We start from the raw sequence: 25,897 nt of genomic DNA on the forward strand, positions 1-25,897 counted from the left end.
TGCCCACACTTCTGCTCACTGGGTTGCAAGATGCAAGAGATGGTTTCTGAGGTATAGCTACAAATTTTGTCTTCACAGTAGCAAAATTTGTCCCCAGAGACTGGAAGACCAAGCCACAGATGCACATAAAATACCCATCCTACCTCCAAAAACTATCATGGCACAAGAGAATTAAACCAAGGAGGGAAAGAAAAATCAAGCAAGTTGCTATTGCATCTGAATTTAAAATATAGGAAATGTTGTCGTAAGCACAGGGTTTATATGCCAGCACTGAGGGCAGGTGTTTTACATGTCTCCAGCTTACCACCCATTACCTGCAGACTGTGGCCCTGACAAATTATAGGCAACATAAGCAGAGAATAAATACGAAAGGTATTTCAATCCAGTGCGATTAAAAGCCCTGCTACCATGTAACCTCACTTCCAAGGAGATACGCAGTATCTCCAAAGGCCACATAAGGTGCCAAAACAGTCTAATACATTGAGGCAGCCCAGGGGGTTGAAACACCCCCTGCGTTTCCCCCCTTCACTAAGTGCCATTTCTGTGCAGTTTCGCTTGCACGAATGCATTCTATCAGGAAAAAAGACTCCATGAGAAAACTTCCACTTTCTTATGTATGTTGGAGTATAGAACAACACCATGCCCGTGGTTTACACCTGCATTTACCATTAGTCGCTGCCTTAATAATAAATTATTGAAGACATATTCCCTTTAATGTTTACCTAAAGAGGGAACAGCTAGGAAAAGCTGCATACACTGAATTCAAGAAGGGGATATTTCTTTCCTACTATAAACAGAAATGATTATAAAACCAGAATGCAAACTGAGCTCCTTGCCCTTCAGTTTTGTATGAGGTTACATTTCTTTGCAAGACTCTAATTTCTTCAGTTTTTTACTGCATTCCAACCCAGGGAGATATAAACCAAAGCAAACAAAGTACCCCCCAAAGGATTCTCTCCCCCTAAAGCGGGGCTTCTATTTTTAATTCTCTACAGCTTTTAAAACATTTGAATGGGAAGCTTCCATCAGTCTTTGGTGGAAAAGAATTCCTGCTGGTCTCTCAGGACATCCACTCCAGATAATCTCAGCTGGCAACTCGATATAAGACCGATATCTCTTCTCAGAGGGGTTCCTTGCATTGCGTTTCAGCTCATTCTGCCTTTGCAAAATAACTCTTTAAACAGTCATATTTCCTCCCTCAAAGCTGAATCAAAAAAAAAAAAAGAAGTAAAAAAAAAAAAAATTGACCTTGCTCGTTGGCAGTGAGTCTTTCACACTCTGTTGGTGCCTTTCTCCAAAGCTGGCTCTCAACAAAACACAGCTCTGACTTTGCTCTGGCTGACAGCAGAAATGCACACAGGCATTGCTGCAAGGTCTTTCTGTTGTGTTCCTCCATCACACCTCCAGGAGCCTTTGTTCACAGTATCACCAGAAGTCTGGACCCTTCTCCAGGGTGACAGTGATGGGACAGAGTGGGAAGCAGGAGAGATCTTACAGCCATCACAAACATGATACAGAAAAAAAATGCAAGAATCTGAAAAAAATACTCTATATTTCCAACATGTAAGTAATAGAGTGGGAAAGGGTAGAAAACATACAAACATTGTGCCTGAAGAATTTAAAGGAGGGCTCCTTTAAAAGGCTTAAAGTCTAGCAATCTATCTGTCCTTCCAAGAATCTCAAGGCAGGAGCTATCTCCCCATGCTCCCCAAGGAAGGAACCAATTGCTTATCATGAGTGAAAATGTGACTGAAATGTGATAGCGAAAAACAAAGCAATCTCTAATAAGTTAGAGATTCTTTCTCAAACCTATCGAGCACAGTCTGCTTGGAGTCTGTTTTAATCTGTTGCCATAAATAAATCCATTGAGGGAATTTTCCATGAGCTTATCAGACAGCAAAATTCTGCAAGTCACATCCTTGCACGCTGCGTGATGCCTCTGGCAGATTCAACCTGGTTAATATTTATGCTGCAATCACCAGTGACTTTTGAAGCCTTAAAGCCAATATCTCCTCCAAAAAAAAAAAAAAAAAAAGCCCCAGAGCTCCTGCAGATGGGCTATCATCATAAATTCACCCCAAAGTGGAAACTCAAATAACAGATGTGTGTTTATAAACACAGAAAATAAAGTAAATGACTAGATACAATTTCCAGGGGCTTAGAGCTGCAAGGTATCCTTACACACAAAAGCCCGTATTCACACTTGCCTGCACCAAGAGAGCTTTCGCACTTACCTGGGAATTTGGATTACGATCACTATTATCAAGGGGCAAATTTTTGACTGGTGAAAATAAATCATAATGTGCTTTCGCTCTATGGGATGATCTCTGAGTGATTAACGCCACCATTTACCTCCCCGTAGCAACTGTTTTTTTCCTATTCCTGGATGAAGAGAGCGCAGAGGCATATGGGAAGGTTGTGTAGGATGTGGCCGCCATTGACAAAATCTTAACTTTTTAGAGGCCACCTATCTACCTTGAAATATGCTCCATGCCAAAAGGCAGATAAGGGGTTAAGAGATCTCCCCCATCTTATCTCTCACACACTCTTATCTGCCCAGCAGTCCATAATAAATCAGAGGACCTCTTCTTCTCTCTGGCTCACTCCAAATTCCTTGCTTCCGCATGATTTGGGAAAGTTTTCCTGACCTTTCATGACTTCTGTGATATTGCACAGAGCATGGGGTTGGAAGAAGTGCATGAGGGAAATCTGGCAGGTATGAAATACGCCTGCAACTGGGTGAAGACTTCAGCAAAGCATCACTCTGAGGATCTCCTCTAGGATTTGCGATCTGCTGCTCTTTCTGCCTTCAGGAGAACTTACCTAGGGCAGCAGTCCATGGGGTAGGCCCAGCATGGATCCACTGCAGAAGGGGTAAGGGTAGCAGGAGAAGACCTCAGGGCCTGGACACTGCTTCGTGCACTCCCAAAGCCAATTTGACCTTTTCATGATTATCAAGAAGCATGGAGGAGCTGTGGAAAAGGTATCAGACACATTGATCAGCTATGCAGTAACATATGCAATGTGTCACATCACAATTAGCCCTTGATGTAGAGGAGTGAGAAGTTTCATGAAAAAAGATAACAGTATTACTCAAATTTCCCAGTGTTTCCACTCTATTTAAGAATCTTCCTTCTTCCTGCTCCATCTTTATCTCCCATTCTCTTCACCAAGTCCACCACCTGAGGGCTGAGCCACCACCCCAAATCAGGCCACTACTCAACATCCTGATCCCTCTCCTCTCCTATGAAGACCCATATGACAAGTTTGCCTGCAGTAGCAAGGGATTAGGGACACCTAACCAAAAAATCCCTCCAGGTTTCTATTCTTGTAGTGGTTCAGCTTTTCCTCTGCACATCCAGGAAAGGCTCAGTATTAATTCTCTCTTTCCAGGTCCCACCTTCAGCCACTGACCTCTCTTGCAGCTCTTCTCTGTACACCCCAATACGTGATGTGCCGCCTGTTGCTCAAAAGGTTCTGTCACACAAAGCAACAGTTGTTCCCTGAACTGATATACTGCACTGGATCGTTTTGTTTTGTCCTAGTGATTGCTCAGAATAGAAAGTTTGAGATTGAGAGAGACCAGGCAGGTTTTCAGTGTTAAATATGAGGTTGTGCTTTTTTTGTTTGTTTGTTTTTTCTGCAGAGGTGGGGCTGTGGTATCCAAGGATGCAGCCCTAGCCTAGGAGATGGGATTTTCTGACAGTGATTGCCTAAATGCAGTCCTGCTGCTGCTTCTTGCTCCCTCCCTTGCCTGCACAAGATTTTTTCCATTGGAAGAAATTCAACAATACATGTAATTTTTTTGTTCTGTATTCTGCCTTAAATAGTCATTTTCACGGCAGAAATCAGAAGAATATGAACATATACTAGCAACTGCCACGTTGCAATAATACCATTTTTGCTTACCTAAATGGTTATACTGTCCCAAGTGTTTGCGTTAGTGTGCATTCACTATACACTCAATGAATGTGCACATTTGCCTTTGTGGTATAGTAATGGCTAAGTACAATATAGGCATATGCGTTAAAAATAGTGAGACGAGTTATTTGGTGGTGTAACTCCTTCACTCAGGCTACCACAGCACTGACTCTGGCCCCACATCTCTGTTTCATATATATTTAATAAAAAAAAAAAAAACTTTATGGTTTTCAAGGCAGATGTCTTTCACCTCAACAAATGCAGCATGAGAGCTTATAACATAGAAGGAAGAGATATCTGCCACTACCTAAATGATTTTAAAAAAAAAAAAAACATAAAGGGAAAAAGAAAACCAACCGTATACCTACATATGGTATTTAATACATACCTCTAATGGAATGAGCTTCATAATTTATTCTGGGGTTTACCTTTTCATGAACTCTGTCTTGTTCCTGTTCATGAAAGATTTTCTGGTGCTTCGAAGATATTAAAAGCACATCATCTCTGTCTCCCTCCTCTTGTTTCTGTGTTTTCACATATTGATATATTTTGCTGGTGCACATGGCACAGTAACAGCAATAATGCTCTTTGCTTCTGCTCTGCTTTTTGTCTCAGGATCTCACGCCAAGAGTTATAAGGCAAAGAGCCTAAAGTTAGGTTTTTATACTCACACTGTGGCCCTTAAATTGTGTCCTGAATTTCAGAGGTGCTGACTTCAAACGGAATTGGTGGTTTGCAGTACCACTGCTCAGGTGACTTAACACCCTGGGAAAGGTTTCACACACTCATGTCTCAACATGATCCATGAAGACCTCATGGCTGTGGCTGCTTCTGTAGGATCCATCAAAGGTGGTTTGCAGGGGTGCGCCCATGTGAGATGTGGCATTTGTGATTCTGGAAAAAATGGGGAGCTCCACAAATCAAAGCAGATCCATGACAATATGCATAGATAGTTTGCCACTTTGGAAATGTCACACATCAGAGCTGGGATTTCCAGGGTCTTCCAAAATACCTGTCTCCTGCTCAAGGATAGCTTTCCCAGCAAAAGCTTTTCTGCAAAGCAGCTTATGGAGGTCTTCTGCTGACCTGCTTGAAATGAGTTGCCCTCATCCCTGCCTCTTTTTGATCACATAAATCCTACAGCTCTTATTAACTTCCCATCGATAAAACCAAAGGTGAGCAAAACATTTCCCCAGCAGTGTTTTTGGCTGCCCTGCTGTTGTGCCCCATGTAGGGGATGCCCCACAGAGTGGGTACGGGAGCGGCACGGGAAGTAGGGGCACACACTCATGCCAGAAAGGGATGGTTGTCTGCAACCTGCTGGGGTTTATTTTTGTTTTCCTATCAGAAACAGCTCTGTTGGTATAAAACATGTGCTAAAACAGGCACGAATCTTCTAAAAAAATCCCAGCTCACGTAGCCCCTATTTTATTCAGCCATCCATCTCGTGTTACAGTTAATGGGAATAACATGTGATTTTCAAAAGACAAACTTTTGCCCGACTTTTCTGTGTATATATTTCCCTCAAATTTATACATTTTTATGACATTCTTTTGCTTTATTATTGCTAAATGATTTCTATCATTTAATGGTAATTTGTCCTGTTTACTCAAAGCGCTTGGCAAAGGAAAATGGAAAAATGCATACACCAAAAGTAAACCTCAGTTGCTTATCTCATTGCACAAATATTGTTTGTCTTTTTTTGTTTGCTTGTTTGTTTTTTCTTTTTTAGAGAAGTATGTTTCTGATAGAGTCAATTATTCTGCCAACGTTCTCTCCCAAATTTGCTGTTTCCCTTTTCATCTCACTTTTTCCCTGCTCTATGCTCTGTGTATTTTATTGAGAAAACAAACATACTTGCATAGCCTTTGCAGTCCAAAGACTGGATAGGACGCATTCGAATGTGCAAACTTCGGAGCGTGTGTAGTTTATTTTTTGTGTAATTGATTTTGTAGTAGATAGAAGCCATGGTATAAACTAACAGGATAATGTTTTTGATCAGTTTCCAATGCTTAATTACAAGTCTGCTATAACTAATTTCCTTCATGCACTCACAGCTGCTATTCTTTTGTCATTGGCTTATTTTTCTTTGAAAATCTGAAAGGCATCGAGCTTTTCTCTGAGAGTCATTTGCTCTGATTGACTCCTGCAGACACCTCATTGCTGCAGTCGTTTTGCAAAGTTGTATAGCTGTTTGGTACCTTGCATTCAAATAATATTTTTTTCTTTTTAATTAATAAAAAAAATGTTGTTCCAAAACAATATGGACTATTTGGCTCATTAGACCATCAGACCAGTCAGCTTTGCAATACAAAAAGCCTTGTGGGAAAAAAAGCCAGCAGAATTTACAGGATTGTCTGCACTGCTCATTTATTAAAGCTGCATGTTTTGAAAGAAAGCACTAGATGATGATGGGATACTTTTTCTTTTCACAAAGATAAATGGGACATCACCTTTAATAGTGTATTTTATAGGAAATTCTACCTAATGAAACAGTACAAAATCTCCATGTTAATGGTTAATGTACACATGTCAATTTATCCTTTTATTTTATTTATTTATTTATTTTTGGTAGTTTTGTAGGTTACAAGGAATAAAGGGTGGTGCTATCATAACAACATGCTGAGGAGGGCCTAGGTTGGAAGCAGAAGCTGGGTGCAAATCTGACAATCCCAACTACCCCTGAAACCAACAGACCCCCAGCTCTATGAGAGAGATGGAGATGAAATCAAGGTCCAGCATGTGCCTTTGGGCCCCTTTCCAATGGCATAGCTGTGCAAAACTCAACCTGCTCACACAGTGTGGCTTATTGATTAAGGGTCAGACTGGGTAAACGTCATGCGACAGTAGGGCTGGTAAGAATGTCACCCACAGTTGTTTCCCCCAAAACTTGTTCTTAACATCATTCTGTTCTCTGTCTCAGCATATGGTGCCCCATCCCTTATTTATTCCAATGAAACCTAATTTGGGTTTGTTCTCTGGATCTGGATATTCAACTCTCATTAGTGTCAACCACTCCTTAGTAAATCTTCGGGCACCTGAAATAATACAGTCAAAGGAGAATTAAGGTTGCTTGATGTGTTTAAGAGCCACCAGTCCTTACTTTCAAAGAGGCAGCTAAGCCAGAGATGGGAGAGTAACATATATCTCTAGCTCCTAATGTTAATGAAGACAACATTTTATATCAATGATTACAAGCAAATGCAAATGTATGTAGATTGTTTACTTGGACAAGAGATTTCATACATCCATCTCTGCATTCCTCCTCCTCCCCCTCTCTTTTCACCCAGGAAGAGATACTATTGTTATTCTAGTCATCTTTCTCTTGATTTTATTATCTAACAGAGCCATAAAAATGACAAGAAAATGGATTTTTCAGACAACAGTCTCCTGTTCCTGGTGTAATTTCATGTTGAGCTACAGATACTGACAACATCAGACAGTTTATACATCTCTCCTTTAATTGTATACTGCAGTCCCATTTTCAGAGAGGTGCTCACCACTACATAATTAAGAAAGTGTTTAAAGCATCTGAGTACTGTTAGATGCTGGATCGAGAAAGGATTGTGTGTGAGTCTGCTGCTGGTGAGGCTGTTTCTGGGCCAGCATGTTCCTTGCTGGATGTGTAAGGGGTGATTGCGCAGTTCTCAGAGGAGGCTGAAGAGTCAAAAAGAGGTTTGAAGGAGTCGTGAAGGTCAGTCCCCACCACAAAGCTACCAGGCACCGTACCTACATGAGGTATTTGCATCCTGGAGGGGCCCAACATGGGCCTTACACATTACATCTTACACATTTGGACTGAGGTAGGGGATTTCAGCAGGGACGTTGCTCCACAGCTCCTCACGCTAAGTCTGAGCTGGCTGAAATGAGACAAAAGCTAAGAGCATTGCAGGGTGTGCAAAAGCGTGCAGGGTGTGTCCACCTCGTTGCCACAGGCATGGTTGGAAACTCAGAGGGAAACAGATAAATTGCCTTCATTGTCTCAGGGCTCAAACTATTTTGCTTTTTAACAGGACAAACAGGACATCTCCTTCCACCAAACAAACAAATAACAAACTTCAGTACGTAACTCTGTCCCTCCACATTGCAACAACAAAGCAAGCACCCAGCCTTACTGCCCATTCTGTGCAATAGGATTGTGATATTTCACAAGGGGGTTTGAATACCTCACACCTCGTGGTTTTCTCTCCCTGGGGGAGCTTTGCAAATCCCAATCAAACAGCTCGCAGCAAGCACGGATGCACAGATCTCCCTGGTGGCCTGCTGATAGGCTGCCAGAGGAAGGACGAGGTCTGGGCTGTAGAGGTGGCCAAGGACCTTTGTGGGGTGGCTGGGTGCTGCAGGACACAGCGTTTGCTGGCAGAGGAGGGCAAAAGGAGGAGGAGAGAGGTTCAGCACAAAGGATAACTGAGAAGCATCTCTCCCCTGGGGAAAATGTTTCTGAAATAATAGATATTTTGATTGATTTGGAATAATATTTAACAGATGTGGACAGAATATCCTCCATTAAAATAAGATACTCTTATAATTGAAACAATATTCCTTGTACCACTATCTGCAAACTCAAAAAGCTTATTTTAGCTTAGGGACAAAATAAGCTTAAGCAATGGGAAGCATAGCCATTTCCCCACTTGTTTTTTTTTTTCAACAGCTACCTCTCATATCTCAGAATTGTTTGTTTTATTAAGAAACCCTGCAGTCTGAAGCCGATTTATAGCAAGCCCAAAGCTGTGTGTTGCAGTCGCTTTCATAAGGGCTATTTATTTTTTTAGCAGCTCACAATAAAAAAAAAAAAAAGTGCCAGTCTGTTCCATATGCAAAGCAAAGGATTAACCAGAAGAGGAACACTAATAAATTTCTTTCCTTCAGGAAAGAGCCAGCAGAGCTGGGGCTTCGATTTGATTTAACCTAACACCGTCGCTCATCACTTCAAAATGCCCTGCACCCCCACCGGCTGGTATCACAAGGAGCATCGTTTGCAGGGAAAATCACGTGCAGAATCCTATCTGCAACCAGCATGCATAATTACTCCACGTTTTCTCCAGAAGGGATTATCCCGTGGCAATAATTATGCCAAAAATATGCCCCAAAGAATAATATTTCAGACAAGTGCCGCCATCCAACAAATCCACTGTATAATTATGTTATTTTTCCCCTCTGAAAGCTCTCACTCATCTCTGCATCGTGCCCGCATAAGCCCTCCTCCAAGGGGAGCACCAGCTTGCTGCCGACGATGGCACATACATCAAAGCGCGGGTGGCGAAGCTGCCCTGCCCGGGCTCCTGATGCGGAGCCATGCTCGGACTTTGCCCCAAGCAAAAGATGCCACCTCTAATATAGGGAACTGTCACAAATTTGTTTTTTGTCATAAATGAAGCATGGGGCTGCGGTTTAATTTTCCTCACTGCCCTCTGTCAGGTAATAACCGTAAATATTGTCCTGAATCATTAAGTCACAACCTGAAATGTGATCCTGCCCAGTTCCCAATCAGACAGCCATCTGGAAGATGAAAGAAGTCTATTTTCGTTGCAGAATGATCCAGACTCTAATTTGTAGTAACAGTCTTAACAGGCTGTTTCGGAGACATTAACCAGAGACTGGTGGCGGTTACTCAAGGAGGGGGCACTACGTGCTGCCTACAGCACGCGTTGTGGGCAAAATACCCCATCGCTGCTTTGAGTTTCTGTGGCTTTTCATTTGAGGGCCATGTCTCTAAATGGGCACTGGTTATGTACCCAGGGTGGCTGGAAATATATTACGTCGTAAAAAATGCCAACACGTCTGTGGGAGACAGAAAATGGCATTTCCACAGAGCTAGCAGTGGAACCGCAGGTCGTATAAATGCCTCCTATCTTAGGGTTAATTCCATGCTGAAAGCAAATATTTTATATATATATATAAATATATTTATACATACATATAGCTTTTTATTTTCTGGCTACTGAAAAAAGTGTTTCCACCATCAAAGTGCTCTTTTACTGCAACAGCAAAATACCTTTTACTCTGTTAAAAGCTCAGAAGAAAACCAACTAAACGATTACGTGGCTGAGCAAGAGCACTGTCAGTCGAGAACATTTCACTGGGACCACTGCCCCCTCCTGATCCATACTGCCTTTCCCTGGGGAGGGACATCAAAGCCCTGGCTGCAGTGGTGCAAGAAGAGCCAAGTAGACAAAGAGGGAAGCTCTCACATGGCCCCTGCCTGCCAGGATGCAGGGGTGCGGTGTTTTAATTCTCTCCCATTGTCCCCCATTGCCCCTCAACAAACCCCACAGAGACTTGTTCTGCCCATTTGTAGATTTAGGAGCACGGCCTCTCCATCAGCACATGTATGCCAGCCTGTGACTTGCACAGGTAGGCTTAAAATTAAGCCCAAATTAGGTGACTTCAGTACGCCATATGAAAAAGCTACAGGCTTAATTCTGAAAGACAGGTAACTTTGTCATAACTCTCCTTCCATTCACTTCAGAAGAGGGATGTAGAGATGTCTCTCTCATTCTTAAACGGTGATGAAAGCACAGTGTTCAGCCTGTCCTCGTTCTCGCTCCCTCGCTCCTGCAGACCTGCCAATTAAAGATAGATGCAGAGGCACAGAAACGCAAGTGCATCTGACAGCAGACATCTCTCAAGCAGAAGTTCAGAGGGGTGATTGTTTGGCTGAGTCTCCTATTTTCCTTGATGTTTTATCATCCTGGGTTATGTTTCCTTTAAGGCTTACAGAAAGCATTTGCTATAACGGATGTGTGTGTGTGAATGAGCTTAGCCCAGAGGTTTGGAAATGACCACACAGGGGTCTCTTACAGGTAGAGATAACTGAATTAGCATCTTTCTGAATAAGCCCTTCTATTTTTCTAAAACACTGCAAGTTAGAAGTGGTGTGGAGAGAAGATAAGGAGAAAAATAAATGCTGTTTCTCTGCATCTCTGCACTGCAGATGTACAACATAGCAGGACTGTTTACCAGCAGGTAGGATTGAAGTGTGTCTTGCACAGGCAGGAGAAAAGGGAAAGAAAAATAAGGATTTTGTTTCCTGAATGTTGCTGCTGAGGAAGAACTATACCCTGCCATATAGCCTGCATCCTGAGTAACAGCTTTAGCTTCAGCCTGGTGCGAACACCCTTTGCTCTGGCTTGGGTTATTCTTTGAATGTTGTGTTCCCTGGGACACACCAGAGCACACCACCTTAAGTATGCATGGGTGTCCTGCACATTTCCTACCAGATGCTGAATTACTAGTGTTCTCATCTAAGCTCCCCAATGGGAGGACACAAAGAACCCTCTGGGTGTGTTTGCCCCACACCTCACCGCATGGGGCTCACCACATCTACTATTTCCATCCTAGCAGGGCATTAGCTAGGATCAGCAGTCTCTGGTGCTCAAGGCTGCATGTGTCAAATGGAAATCTCCATTCTGGAGCTGATACATGAATAGACAAAACAGTCACACAGCAGGAGAGAGGAAATTCCCTACCGAGTTCCCACTTCCCAGACCAGAAACTGATGGAGGAGTGACACCCTGGATGCCCAGGCACCAGGAGAATTGTCCATCCTGACCTCCACAGTGCTCATGTTCAGCCATGGAAGTGAAGAGGTCTGTGGAAGAGTCATACTTGGACCCATATTTCTATGACCAAAAGACTGTTTTCCCTTCCCTATTGAAAAGTAAATATGTCTCCGCAGCAGTCACCAAAAAACAGCAGGACCACAAAACACTGAAAGCTTTGCCCGGTATTGCATTTCCAGAAATAAGTAAAGGAAGTTTTTTTTTTTTTTCCATTATTTTTAAATGTGAAAGCCTGTGTGCTATACTATTACAGTGCAATGGACCGCAAATTAAATTGTATCATACCGTGTCCGGTAAAAAATGTCCATCACAGCCCTTTGAAATTGTTGGTGAGTTTTTATTTAGCTTTTTTTTTTTTAAGTCACATAATTTGGACAAAGCACAGTTGTGATAATAGGGAGCGTGCTGGGTCTTTCTACATTCCATGGCTGTAATAATGAAGCCATTAAATTACTAGGTCAGAGGCCCCAATTCGCAAAGAAATAATACCAGTTTATTATTTCTAATCTTATTATGTTAGAAAATTGTCTTGAGATGTAACGTCAACCTGTACTGGCTGAAGTATTGATTATATTAACCCAATGCTCATGGATAATTCAAAGAGCTTGATTTCATCTAATTTCTGTAATTTTTAAAACAGTCCAGCCCAATTTCTTTATGGCAAACTAATCCAGAATTATTTCTATAAATAATGAAAATGTATTATAAGATTTGCTAGGAGTAAGCCAATAAAACATTTTGTGTGATGGCTAGCAGAGTGGGAATTTAATCCTTTTCTTCTTTATCTTTCTTGAATCATGAATCTTCTTTTTCATTTTTTCTCCCTTTTTAATCTTCCATTGTCTCTTTGGGAAATATATACCCATGTTTTTCAGAAATATCCACGGACTTGCTTTGTTCACCTCTTAACTGAAATTGATAGGTCCTTTGATGATTTTACCTAAATAAATATAACAAACAATATAATTTCATCTCTGCCAAATTTGAATCTTGCCCAGTTTTGTACAATAGATATACAACTAAGGGATACAGAGTAAAATTCCAAAAATCCCAATATTGCTTGGTTCCTGGAGCAAATTTTTTAAAAACTTTTAATTTGCTCTGAAGTTTTTAAGAAATATATAATAGTGGATATGTGTGCACAAGTGATGCACATACTCTTATACTTGCAAGTACACCTGGATGTGGTCCAAAGCCTATTTAACTCAATGGGAATCTTTCCATTACTTCATTGAGGGCTGGATTGAGCCCTAGGGGTGCTGGTTGATTTCAAATATTCATTTTCTAGGGTTGTTTTTGATCCTTCCCACTGACCTTGCTCTGTACCACTTCCCCAGTTCCCTTCCAGAAACCCCAGCTTGAGAAAAGCTGTGTTTAGGGATTTTAATCTGCCTCCTTTTCTGCCTCCATCCCTGTGGCTTTCCTATCAAAGCACTACATGCATTAAGAAAATTAATGTGACTTAAGTTACTGAACCAACCTGAAGGCTAGTTCACTCAAAAATATTTCCTATACGGATATTTATTAGCTCAGAAGACATGTGTGGGCAGAGTGTGTTATTTAGTGACCTGTAATGCCCAAATAATGATCACAATAAATCAGTACTCATTACTATGTAAGGGAGGTCTGGATCAAGTGACTCAATAGGTAATGAGGTCTAATTTAGTGCCATGGTATTATTTTACAGAGTATTTGGGGTGGGGAGGGGTGGGAGGTGGGAAGCTGAGGCTGAAGGGGGGTCTGGTTACCTCAGATTTCTCGTGTGATGATGAGCCTCTAACTTTGGGCAGTTGTTTCAGCAGGGTGTTGGAGGTCAGGCCTTTAATTGCTATTGGCTGCATTTGGCTACACTAAGTGAATAAATATTTCAGGTCTGGACCTCTAACACTGGGTTAAATAGAGCAAGACTGGGACTAGAATCAATATAATGGGATGTAGGGAGCGGTAAAAGAGCACTGAGTTGGAAGATAAAGAATTGAACTCCTTTCTTGGGGGAGCTCCCTGAGGTCCCCCTTCTCCTCTCCACCAGGCATCGAGGAAGCCCGGGGGCACCAGAGGTAGGCTCCTTTACAACCCTCATGCACATCCCAGGAGCAAGCTAGACCTCACACACGTACATCTTTTGCAACATGTTTGCTCCCTGCCTCCCAGGTTCAATCCACGTCTGGAGGTTTGCTGAATATCATCAGCTAAAATTAATAGTGGGCATGAGGAGGTGAGCTTGCCATCATCGGGGTCTCCAGGTAAAGTTGTTCGGAGCTGAAACACTTAAAAGTTAGTAGATCTGTAAAAGTTAATTGTTCCATCTTCTGGAGCAGCCTTGAGCGATCCATGTTGTGGGAACTGACAATATGGACACAAAGCTGAACTCTCCCGAGCTGTGAATCTTTGAATTTCAGGGATACGTGGGACTGCCTTGGGCACGTAGGGATCCAGACCCCAGCAGCCAGGTGCTGGGCTCTCCTTGGGATAACTATTCAGGGAAATAATGGGATATTCTTTAGTGTGAGTGGAGCCAAACTGTCATCCACAGAAATGCATACTCCTTCTGGTGGAAAAGAGCCTGTGCCAGCTCATCTCCAAGCCTCTGCTCACAAACAGTATACCTGTTATGTCTGGATGTTAGGGAGTGATGAGGCCCGCGGGAGACGTCAGTACAAATCCTGCCTGGACGATTCAAGTGGAAACTAAAACATTTTCTACACTCTAATACCTGAAGGAGCAAAGAAAAACACTCCAAAATGAATTTACATCCCAGCTTTCCCTTCTTTTTGCCCATCTTTCTTTCTCCAGACAGACAGAGTGAGAAGTGGGGAATCACTCAGTACCTTCAGTCCTGCTCTGCTTCAGGGCCAACCCGTGTTAGATGGCTTTGAACAGATGCAGCAGAAAATCCCTGTCTACCTCCAAAGTGTTGAAAGGCCTGTGAAAATAAAGAAATAAATAAAAAGGAAAAAAGAGGTGAGAAAAAAATGAAAGTCCTGAAATTAACTTGATGTGTGGAAAAAAAAAAAAAAAGAGAGAGATGGTCAAAAGCAACAACTATGTAGCAGCAAACAGCATGTGCAGAAGAATATCATGTTTCTGCACATCTCAGAGCAGGAATAAGGCATTTCTCTGTGGTGGGCATCATTTTAGATGGGAAGGAGAGCAGACAGACCCTGGGCTGTAGGTCTGAGAGCTCTCCAACCTCCTGCTGTGGCTCCTACACAGGTTAACCGCTTGCACTGCACAAGGCAGGTTCCAACCAACAAGCTTTTCAAGCCTTGTCCACCAGCATTGCTACAACTATTTTTAAATCCCCCAAGAAGAGCTTGCCACTTAGCAACTGCCCTCTGATTTCCTAAGAAAATGGTATCTGTGTAATGATGCACAATACCAGAGCTCCTGTCTGTCAGTGCCTTCCCTCCTCTCTCCCTCCACAAACTTAGCCACAGATTTTAACCAAATTTGACAGAGCAGTAGGAGTCTTGAAGACATGAAATTCTACAAATTTCATTAGATAGTCAGCCATGTAGAGGAGACAGGTCCCGGTGGTGCCCATGCTGGCAGAAAGGCTGCCGAGTGAGCTCGACCACACAAACTCAGAGGGAGCAGACATCAGCAAATCCACAACGAGAGAGCTGCTACAAATACTGCAACCACAAGAAAAGCCTCGTATTTCATTAGACAGCAAAGACTCCAAACACAGACTACAGAGTCACTGGAAACCAGATTTTCATGGGTCTTACTACTCAGAGCTATTTGACATTAGTACTTTATGTTTACATGTACAATCTAGTGGGAATCTACAAAGCAAATAAATAAATCCTGGGGAGACTGAGGCACTGAGAAAACTCCAGGACTACAGATAGCATACAGAGGATTCATATTCTAGCTCCTTTCCCATTCCCTTCCTCGGCCTTCAAGCCCTCCCTCTACTCTTTTGGAGGTTATCTGGACACTGGCAACTTGCAGGTTATGGGAATGGTTATGTGTCTGATAATACAGCATTATTTTTGGCATTCTCTCCTTCATGTTTTGGAATAAAAAGGGGCTCTTTTGTTCTAGGTGTGGGTACAGGCTGAAGTGAAATACCCAAAGGTCTGGATATCTCTTTGAGTTGTCCAGTCAGCACCGGTTTCTTACCGTCTGGAGGCCTTTGACACAGCAATCCATTATTTCTTGGTTTAATTCTTTATGCACGGCTTTTCATATTGATTACCTAACATCATTAGTTTTGGTCATTCCATACAAGAGACAATGGAAAGATCAATTTTAACCATATGAGCTAAAGGAACTTGCTCTTAAAGCATCCAGGGACTGGAATCATTTATCTTCTGCTCTCTGAATCATAAATCTTTTACAAGTGCAGCATTAGATTCATTGTTTGCTACAGACGCATGTGATGTAGTTGGGGATCATTGTAAAAGTGTCCTACATTGCACTGTGAGGCTGTACCCATAAAGCATATTAATGTACAGCATTGTCATGGAAATTGTCATGAGTTGCTGCAAAGAGCATGGTTTTCACAAGAGCTCTGCAAATCATTGATTTTTTTTAATTTCAGTGGCTGAAGTGGAAAGAGAGGATTTGTTTGTTAGACCTAGAATGGAAAATATTTGCCTTCTCAACTAATCAGAAACTGTTTTGCATCCAAGAAAATGTTTTGTTTCAGGCTTTTTTAGTAAAAGTAAAAGGGAATTTGAAAGGGAGGAGCTGGCCTTACAAAGGGATTTCAGTAATATTTGTAGAATTGTGCAGAAAACAGGAGGTAGTCCATTTACCTGCAATAACTAGGAAGATAACTATGGTTAAGGCTGTCAGTGCAAAATATGGGAATGTGCTGTTTAGGGCCATGTCTGCCTGTTTAGGACCTAGGAAAGAAGGGGACATGCCGTGCTACAGTGTCTCACTTAATCACATTCATGAAAGCTGTATTGCTTTTCAAGACAATTTATACAAATCAAGAAGAAGAAGGTTTTGAGCCTTGACCTCTCACATCCTAAGTCCCAACCACTGGGGACAGATGAACGGAGTGGAAAGACAAGATACATCTACGTTTCTGCTCTGAGCCTGTACCAAAACTTTCCAAGCAAACTTTAAAACAAATCATTTATCACTCTTGTGTAACCAGCTAGCAGTGTCCAAACTCTCAAGGCAAGAGTGGAGTGGGAGAAGCCATCGTCGGAAAGTTCAAGCCTCAATGACACGAGCAAACAGAGCTCTTCCACAGCATTGTTACCCCCTGGTTGGGGCTTGTCACTGCCAGGGAGCACGATCACAATCAATGGGCCTACTTCTGACCAAGATCAGTGCTGTACCAAAAAAAAAAAAAAAAAAAAGAGGAAAGGTATTTTTGTTGTTTCTGACCTAAGAAATAGTTGTACGGACATATCTGTACATGTACAAGGGTTCTGACCTCTCCGAGGCATCTGATGCAGTTTTGCAGTCTCAAGAGGTCTGAGTCAGATTGCTTCAGAGTACCATACAAATCTGAACTTTCAGATAGTTCACCAAACAAATGGATGAGCTGGAACTCTAGAGATATTTCACATTCAGAAAGAATCTAAAAAGTATTTTTTTTCCAATTGAATTGAAAATGAGTTGTTTATTTAAAAAGAAATAAAAAAAGTGAACATTTTTAGACAAGAGTTTTTATTCTTCCCCAGATTTTAACTGTTCTACTTGGAGCCTTTCGGGAATTTGCTGTCATGAGTCTCCAGATTGTCAAGTGCTGAGGAATATAACTGAAAAATAACAGTCCCTATAAGCCTCAGCTGGGTTGATCTCTTTCAAAAGCCTCCAAAGTCATGGTGTGCCTCTTCCTTTACAGAGAAGTAATATCATTTTAATAATTCTACAACTCTTACAAAAGACCCATTATAAATTTGGGGCTTTTAGACTTTCCAGCCAATGTTCAGCTAGTGTGATTCAATGGTTTTTTAAATTCCCTTCAAGAAACCTATGCTGAGTCACAAAAACTGAAGACCTAGGAGGCAATGAGAGTATAGCATGGATAAAGAGGTGATAAAAATAACAGGAAAGCCTCAAAGCTTTTCCTTTATCATGGACTAGGATACTTAAGAGTGTAACTTTCCTCCAGCAGCATATATTTCATTTCTTTTTTTCAAACCTCCTAAGGCAGTGACTGGTAAAATAAACAGACAAGTGTAATGTTGGAAGAAAAAAAAAAAAAAAAAAAAGACGACCAAAACTAAGGGTTGAGATCACACAACCACACCTTCTGTGGAAACCAATGGGTAGTATGGGAAAGCTGCATGTACAGTGGTTGCATGGGGTGAAATAATGGGGGAGCTAGAAGAGGATGCATAACGTGGCATTACATGACCAGAGACAAAACCAGTGTGCGTGTGAGCAATTGGAAGGACCCTCTACAGCAATGGCTTGCAGGAAAGGTTTTTGCCTGGTTAAATACTGCAGTACTCTTCGCTTTTGAGAGACTCAGGCCTTTTTGTAGAGCTGGTGGTGGTGATAGACAATGCCTCATTCATTCTCAGTAGCAGTGTGATTACAAGACGGAGGTTTGGTGAAAGAAACAAGTACGTGGAGGGCAGACCCTGTGCAATCCACACCTGGAGCAGATAATAAACTACCTGGCTCTTGGGGAGAACATTTTATTCCAGCGTGGCTCAAGATGATGTATGAAACCACCAAAGATTACAGTCACTGATGTCTTGGGAGTGATTTGATGTTTATGGTTAACCCTAACATTGCTTTTGTTTATAGGCACTATTTCTAGAGTAATCTTATCTTGTATGGCTTTTATGGAAACAAAAACTATCAGGCTACAGCTTTTATAGTGCAGAGAGTGACATGGATTTGATTTACACTTCATTACAAACCAGTTCTACAAACTTCGCTAAGATGCATAGTTCTTATTTTCCCACTGAAAGCTAGAAAGGAAATGAGACATTTCTGAGCTTGTGTATGTGACTGGATAATTTGTGTCAGACTTACCTAGCAGCATCTCTGATGTTCACGTTTCTTTGAGCATCAGAATTTCAGCCTGGATAACTCCCCCCATGAGCAGGTCAGTTCCTCCGTGTTACTCTGACATGTCAGGGTGTTCGTCTTACAGCCTCTCCTTTAAAAATGGAAATAGAGATACATGTTTTCACTCTTCACGTATTGTTGTGATGAGTGTTGGAAGCACAGTGAGTGATACAGAAAAACCACAGCTGCACCACCAAAAGGGAAGGAAGGGGAGCACAAAATGGAGCATATTCTGCATGTTGCCATGGTATTGGACTCCACAGATCCCTTTTTTTTTTTTTTTTCCAGGTATAGGCCTATGTACCCTGCTTCAGGGAAGCCCTGAGAAGTGCAATATATATTGCTGTATGGGGCAATTAACTTTATCTCCTGCTGAATAGAAGGGAAGCTTTTGAGGTGAGCTTTGGGCCTCGCAGAGTCCAAAGGATTTCCAGGGAAGTCCATTCCCATATTAGCCCATCTATCTAACTGTCATCACATCTGAAGAAGTGTCCAGAAACCCCATGTGAAATCAAAATGCTGAGCAGCAGTCAGGCCTACAGCAACACTGAAGTCCATAAGGGGAAAAAATAATACTTTTACCTTTCAAGGAAAATAATTAATTTCTATGCATCTGTTCAAAGCAAGAAAAGACAAGAAAGAAAATCTGTATTTTTTACAGAGAAATTTTGTGAACTTCCTAGCAAAATCAGCTTTCCAGAATGAAATGGCAATTTCCCTGCTGTGAAAAAATCCCTTTGGGTTTCCATAACCAACTTAAAGAGAAAAAAATAAAATATTATTTAGATGTTTTTATTATCTAAATCACTGGGGAGCACCTCTGAGAGATCCGCTTGGGAAATCCAGACTTTCCAAATGCAGACCTGAACCATCCCAACACCTTGTTAATGCTAAGTGTTATTTGCATCGCAGCAACACGAGGCCACAGTGGAAGAAGTAGCTCCAAGCACCAAAGCACAAGCACAGGAATGAAGCAGGAGATCCTTTTGCCTGGAGCAGGAGGAGGGATCTCCTACTTGGCAAACCCATCTTTGCTGCTGCTTGCTACTGGCCCTGGGAGGAAACAGTTTTGTAGGAGGGGGTGCTGGAAGCATTTTGTCCTGACTGAACCTGAAGCATCAGAGGCGAATGAAAGCAAAGCTCCACAGCTGAACTTTATAATATACCATGTTACATAGCTGTTAAACCCCTTCACTACTACCTGGAGGCTGGGAAATTGTTACTAAACCTATCCACCATTTCACCACTAGAAAGCTACTTGTTCTCATTGTACCTAGCACATGCTGCAGCTGCAAGGATCTGGCATCTCTAGAGGAGTCACAAGGCTGGGGAAGCACAAGGTCTGTGTGCTCAGAAACAGCCATCCCTGGTGCAATTTCAGTGCCTCATCCCTGAGAGCCAAAATGTTATCTGAAGGGAACCACTTGGTTCCTCCAAAGTCAATGCTATCCAGGGTGAAATTTCCATTGCTCCTGATTTATGGCCCCTGGATTCTCCTCTGTGAGCTGAACAAGGCTGGTGTATCTTCAGACCCACTGACACTCATGGTCCTGTATGGGTGCTGATGGATGGCTGGGGGAGAGGAAGAAGGGAGAGGTTGGCTTTCAGAGCTGCTTGAGTATTAATAAAGTTGGGAAAAAGGAGGAAAATAATCCTGCAGCTAGAAATCCTGGAATTAACTGAAGAAAGTTTCAGGTCTGATTATGAAAAGCACAGGAGGTGAGCGTTTCTGGTTGCTGTTAGCATGCAGCAAATTGAGGTATTGTAGTTTTATCTGTTACTAGAAAAGCCCTCTACTTTAAGGAAAAAAAAAAAAAAGTAGGAGCCCCACCGTCTCATTTTTAACAAGGACCAGCTGAAAAATGAAGGCAAGCAGCACACAGACCATCTTATGTCTGCCAATTCATTTCCTGGCCCTGAAAGAAAAAAAAAAAAAAAAAGAAAAAAAAACGAGAGAGAGAGGGAGAAAAAAAAATCCTCTTGTTTCCTCTCATGCAGGCCAAACATGGCAAAGCACCAGGGGAATTCTGAATGGAATCAATTGCACTTGTTACTAACTGAGTTTTCTTTTATTCTTATATTACCAAGGCCTGGATATTCAGCTGCAAGCAATTATAATGAAGAGTTACTGAGTAATGGTTTCCAGATTGCTCCATGATGGGGCATTAATTGAAAGGGACAATTTAAGAGCTTAGGCCATGTAAATGCATTTCTTATTCTGTCAGATTGAGAAATTTCTGACTACAAGAGGCTGAAATGCTCGGAACTGATAAAGACTTAATAGTAGCCACTTAAGTGAACATTTTGAAAAGGGATTTTACATTTAAGGGATCAAGAATAATTAAATAAAGTAGAGAGTCAGGGTTTTATTAGGAGTCAGAATGTGCATGTTATCAGCAGCCTGGTAATTCCCCTCAGAGGCACACAGCATTGCAGGGGGGAGATGACAACGGGGTTTGGCGCGTTATCGTGCCGTCTGATCTCGCATCAGTCCTTGATGCTCCAGAGTGAAAGGCCCTATTGAGTCCCAAAGAATCAAAGGCACAACTCCCCATAAAGTCAGCAGGATGAGTTTAGAAGGATAACATTGCATTGCTGATATATCCAGTCTTTTCTAAATGCCAGTTAAGAGAAAGCACTTCCGTACTGATTCCTGATAGAGCTATTGCCTTCAAGTGTAACAGAGGAGAAACGAGATTTTTAATTCTATTGCAGCCAAGCAAACACAGACAAAAAATATCCCTTGGAATATGCTAGTAAAACCTGGGGTTATTTGTTTCAGTGAGGGGATGAAGCCTTGGAATTTGCAAGCTGTCCAAGAGATACTATTTTCAGTATGATATAACCAATGTTTCAAAGCTTTCATATAAATATTTTTTTTCTTGCACTTAACTATGAAATCACGCCTTTCATTATTTTTCTTCAATCAATATCTGATTATCCTGGCAATTGCTGTAGATAATACAAATGAGAAATACATTTCACCCCAGGTTAGTAAGTCTTTCTAATTTTTTCATGAATTCACATGAAACTGAAGATAGCTACTGAACAGGAGAAATGTCTTCTTTCCCGCAACATTGAGACACTTCTAGGAATAATTCTGGGAAGAAGGAGGGGGAAGGGAGTTTATGCCTTGGACTTCTGTCATTATCTAGCTTGAACAGATGGAGGCTCAGGCACTTGCGATTAAATCACTGAAATGAAGACGGACACCACTGAAATGGTGGTCAGTCATTTGCTCGATCCTACGTGGCAAGCAGCCCCCCTGAAGCAAGCCACAGCCTGACAGAGAGCCATTACTGGGATGCCTGGGGTTGCAAATATAAACAGCGTCAGAGTGGGTGGTCAGCTCAGGTCAGGCTTGGGGTTGATTCACAGGCACTAAATTAATCCATAAAGGGGATATTGCTAGGACACAGTGTGGAGAGGGGGGAAGCAGGGTGCATGCCAGTTATTGGGCTCTTACAAACGAGAAGGCCAGGCAGGAGTCTGTGTTCCACCATCTGACACAAAAGAAAACTGGAAGTGAGGGCAGGAGGGAAATAACAGCCCTGCTCCACTGCATGGCAAAATCCTCTGGGCTTCCCTGGAGGTCTTCCTCCCAAAGCCCTCTTCCCCACCATAGCCCCATGTCATGCCCTACGTTCCCCTTGGTTATGGCTCAGGGGGGCTGTCCCACCTCAGGACCTCCATCCCAGCTGCTTCCCTGCCTCTTCCCAGCCCCTGTTCACCCTCAGGACGGCAAAACCCACCCTTGCCTGCACTGCTGGGAAGCCCTGAGTGAGTGCAGTGCAGCAGCCCTGTGAAAGGGCAGTGAGGCAGACAAAAACCCCATGCACGCTGTCCCCTGATGCATCCAGGTCTCTGCACCAGGGTATGCACCAGGGACACCCCAGTGACAGGTTGCTGAGTTTTTGCCTCTTTGGCACCTCTGCCTCTCCCTGTGGTGGTGGCAGTCCCCACTGTGGTGGAGGTGGAGAAGACCCTCGCTGAGAAACCCCAGGAGCTGTGGGAAGGAAGCCTGTCAAATGCAGGATGGAGCCAGGGTGGCCTTCCTTGGGGCCAGCAGGAAAAGGCGCCGTGGTTAATCAAATATATCTTCATTCATTTAGTGCCTGGAGAAGAAAATGTGCATGGTGTTACTTCACTGAAGCCACAGGAAAACAGGCTACAGCAGAATGGGAAATTTAGGAAAGGCTTTCCCCGTTCCTTGTTAAAAAACATATATTTATTTTCAGTAGGAGGGCTTCTCTTCAAATCAATGCCATTGCTTTCTTCATTGACTAATAAACTTACACCTGGCATTACTCCAGTCTACAGCCAGTCAGAAATCCATCCAGAAATCCCACACATACAGGAAATAAATGAAAAAGCATTTTTTTTTTCTGTTATCATTAAAAGCAGAGAGAAAAAAAAAGAAAAAAAACCACTATTTGGGAATAAATAACATCACCATTAAAAATAGCCTGTGGAAGGCTAGAGGTTTGGAGTGGGGGGCAGCTGTTATTGTTTATCAGTTTAGGTTTCCCCCCCAAGTCCAACCCTGCTTTGAAATGTAACACGTCATTAAGGAATTTGTAGTTACAAAGTACAGACACTTGCTCCTGACAGTAAGCATGGCCACTTCTGTCAACAGAGCGAAACCATAACCACTCCCTCCACCTTGCCCCTAGTCCAAAACAGCAAAAATCCTGATTAACAGCCAGGATAAATATGGCAACCAACCAAAACACTATCCAACACGAAGCTTGGTCAAGCTATAAAACTGCCAGCAAATAACCCAGAAGCAAAGCTTGACGCTGAATTTTAAGTTTAGAATAATAGTCTAACCCCAAGAAATATGAATCTGATAACCGCTGAGGAAGGAGTCTGGGATTTTCATTAGTGGCTGGCGTGGTGGGGGTGTGCTGCTGGTGGGAGGCGGGATGCAGAACAGCACAGTGCTGAAATGTGAAGGGGGCAGAATGGTTCAAATCCTGAAAAGGAAAAGGGAGGAGGGGGGAAGAATATTTGTTTTTAAAGGCATTTTTACATTAAGTCACACAAGTGGTTGAAAGACTCACTGTTCGTGCAAGTCCTAGGCTGGTCCTCTCTGATGCTGCATAAAAGTTCTTCTGTTTGCTCCATGGGAGCGGGTGCATGTTCAGCACACAGAAGTTAATGGGCTGTACACAAAGTCATTTTTCCCTCAACTCCTCAATTTTTAAAATTTTTGTTTTAAGGAAAAACCCATGACCCCATCACATAATGGAAAGTCGAATGCCTCAGTGTAAATCAAATAATTAGAAGGATATTTCCCTTGCTTTATAAATTTCACTCACACACAAAAAAAAAAATCCTCAAAAAACAAAAAGTCTTGGAGGTGGCTTACTTGTTTTTTCTGGCTCCAAGTATCATTGCATAGTTGGCCCTCATGCGTCTTGACTTTGTGACACCCAGGTTTTAGTCATGCTTAGCCTTTCTGAAAAATAATAGTAGTAATAACAGCAGTGGCAGATTTAACCACAAGCAGACGGGATGTTGCCTCATGGCCCCTTCTCTGTAATGAGCGTAGGTTATTTTGGTTGCTATTTTCTGCTCTGCAGAGGGCTTGAAAGCACTTATATATAACTCTTGGCACCAGACCAACACCCTAAACAGCATTTCAAATGTAGCCAAATACAAACTGCTCACCTAGGCAGGATTAATCCGTCCATTGTCTACCTGCTGCATACATGTGTATAGATGTCTACATGGAAGCTCGGATGTTGATTTTCTGTGCATCTCCAAATTTTTCCTATGATCCTAACATGCTAGTGACAGGGAATGCGATAGTTATCCGTGATTTTTGCAGCAAACCAGAGAAGTCCTCTCTTCTTCGTCTTACACAGCATCATGCCAGACTGTTTATGCACGATTTCCTAAAGCCCTAAAACTCAGTTCTGGTGTTTAAAGGCCAAAGTAAAAGCTGCTTTTAGTGGAAAGAAGCTGACAAGTCTTTTTATTAAGACTCTTTAGCTGTATTTTGAGGGTTTATTTAAAAACAAAATCCATTCACACCTAGTTAGTGAGACTTCTACGTAAGGAAAAGAAAAAAAAAGTGGAAAAGAGTAATACCATTTATAACAGAAAAAAATAAAATTAAGTTTTTTTTTTTCTTTTTGTATGTGATGTAAATTTTATGCAGTTTTTCTTATAAAACTAGACCTCACTGGGTGCCTGGGAAAAGGAAACTAGGAACTAAGATGTTACATACGTTAGATAACGTGCTGCAAGCAATTATGCAGATACACAGTGTTTGTGCAGTTCAGAGGAACTATCAGCTCTCTCTCACCTCAGAAATCCTCAAAGGAAGCTACCAACAGATTCCCAGATTTCTAAGGATGCCATTATTTGATAGCTCAGTGTTAGATAACCATAACTGCAGTCTCAGTTTACCTCACAGCATCTTCACTGTAAGTTCAGGAGTAGTTTGCATAAGGGGCAATTGGTTGTGAGCAATCAAAATCACCTAGGCTGCTATATTTGGATTTGTTGGATATAATCTGGAGGGTCAGATGTCTCTGAGCAACCCCTCATGGCATTCACTCATGCTAAAACATCCAATTTTATAGAAAATTTATTAAAAGGTTTTCTACTGCATTTTCAAAGCCACCCCACAGAATTTAACAAAGTTGCACTACAGACTGTTCCACATCAGTTTACAAATCCTGATCATCCTCCTCGAGGAGCAAACAGTGATTTCCATCTCAATGCAGCCTCCTAAAAGGACATTTCACAGCTTTACAGATACAACAGGAATTTAAGCTGTAAAAGATGCTACTGCAGTGCTGCTGACAAAAACCTGGCCATGGTACCTGCAGTATTCACAAGCAACACTCCAGAGAAAACGAGAAATGGAAGAAAAAGTAGAGTATATCCTATGAAGATTGGTTGTGTCCAGGGTGTCATGTGGCACTGTACTTCTCCTCCAGCCTGACAAAGAATGCAGGAAAGACAAAAGAAATCATGGGAGTCATGTCATGGCATTATACCACCTTATTTTCCTATCAACCTCTGTTCCCAAGCCAACAGATAATTTTTGCAGGAACGATGTCTTTCCTGGAACATCTGGATCCCACAAAGGCTTTCGAAGGGGAGCTGTGACAAATCTGCTGCTGACACTGGCAGCAACAGAGATGTGAGCGTGTTTCTGTTAGAGGACTGCCGGGGATGATTGACGTGATAAATCATTTCTCATTACCCCAAAACAGAAGGAAAGAAGACTTTAGAGGAATGTTCTGCCCTTTTATATCAAGGGAGGAAAGGCACCAGCATGAAAGGACTACCAATATCAAAGACCAATTTAATTATAATAAAAAATATGGTAGAAATATGTATGCCTATCTAGTTATGCTTTGATAGTGAGGTTACTTAGGCATCAGAGGCAGACAGCAGGC

The 25,897-nt window shown here is 42.1% G+C and overlaps 1 long non-coding RNA gene across 2 annotated transcripts; it reads right to left on the reverse strand.

The window, feature by feature from the left end:
• Positions 1–2,783: 2,783 nt before the first annotated feature.
• Positions 2,784–24,187, reverse strand: LOC136790039 (uncharacterized). Of its 2 annotated transcripts, none has more exons than XR_010829190.1 (4): positions 23,851–24,187; positions 18,444–18,570; positions 14,312–14,406; positions 2,784–2,972 (listed from the first exon to the last, which is right to left on the reverse strand). It is a non-coding gene; the product is annotated as an uncharacterized lncRNA (long non-coding RNA). The 2 variants fall into 2 exon arrangements; XR_010829189.1 differs by lacking the exon at positions 2,784–2,972 and adding an exon at positions 11,062–12,423 and having other exon boundaries at positions 23,851–24,186.
• Positions 24,188–25,897: the final 1,710 nt, after the last annotated feature.

The sequence above is a fragment of the Anser cygnoides genome, chromosome 2 (genome assembly GCF_040182565.1).
Source record: "Anser cygnoides isolate HZ-2024a breed goose chromosome 2, Taihu_goose_T2T_genome, whole genome shotgun sequence".
Classification (NCBI taxonomy): Eukaryota; Metazoa; Chordata; class Aves; order Anseriformes; family Anatidae; genus Anser; species Anser cygnoides.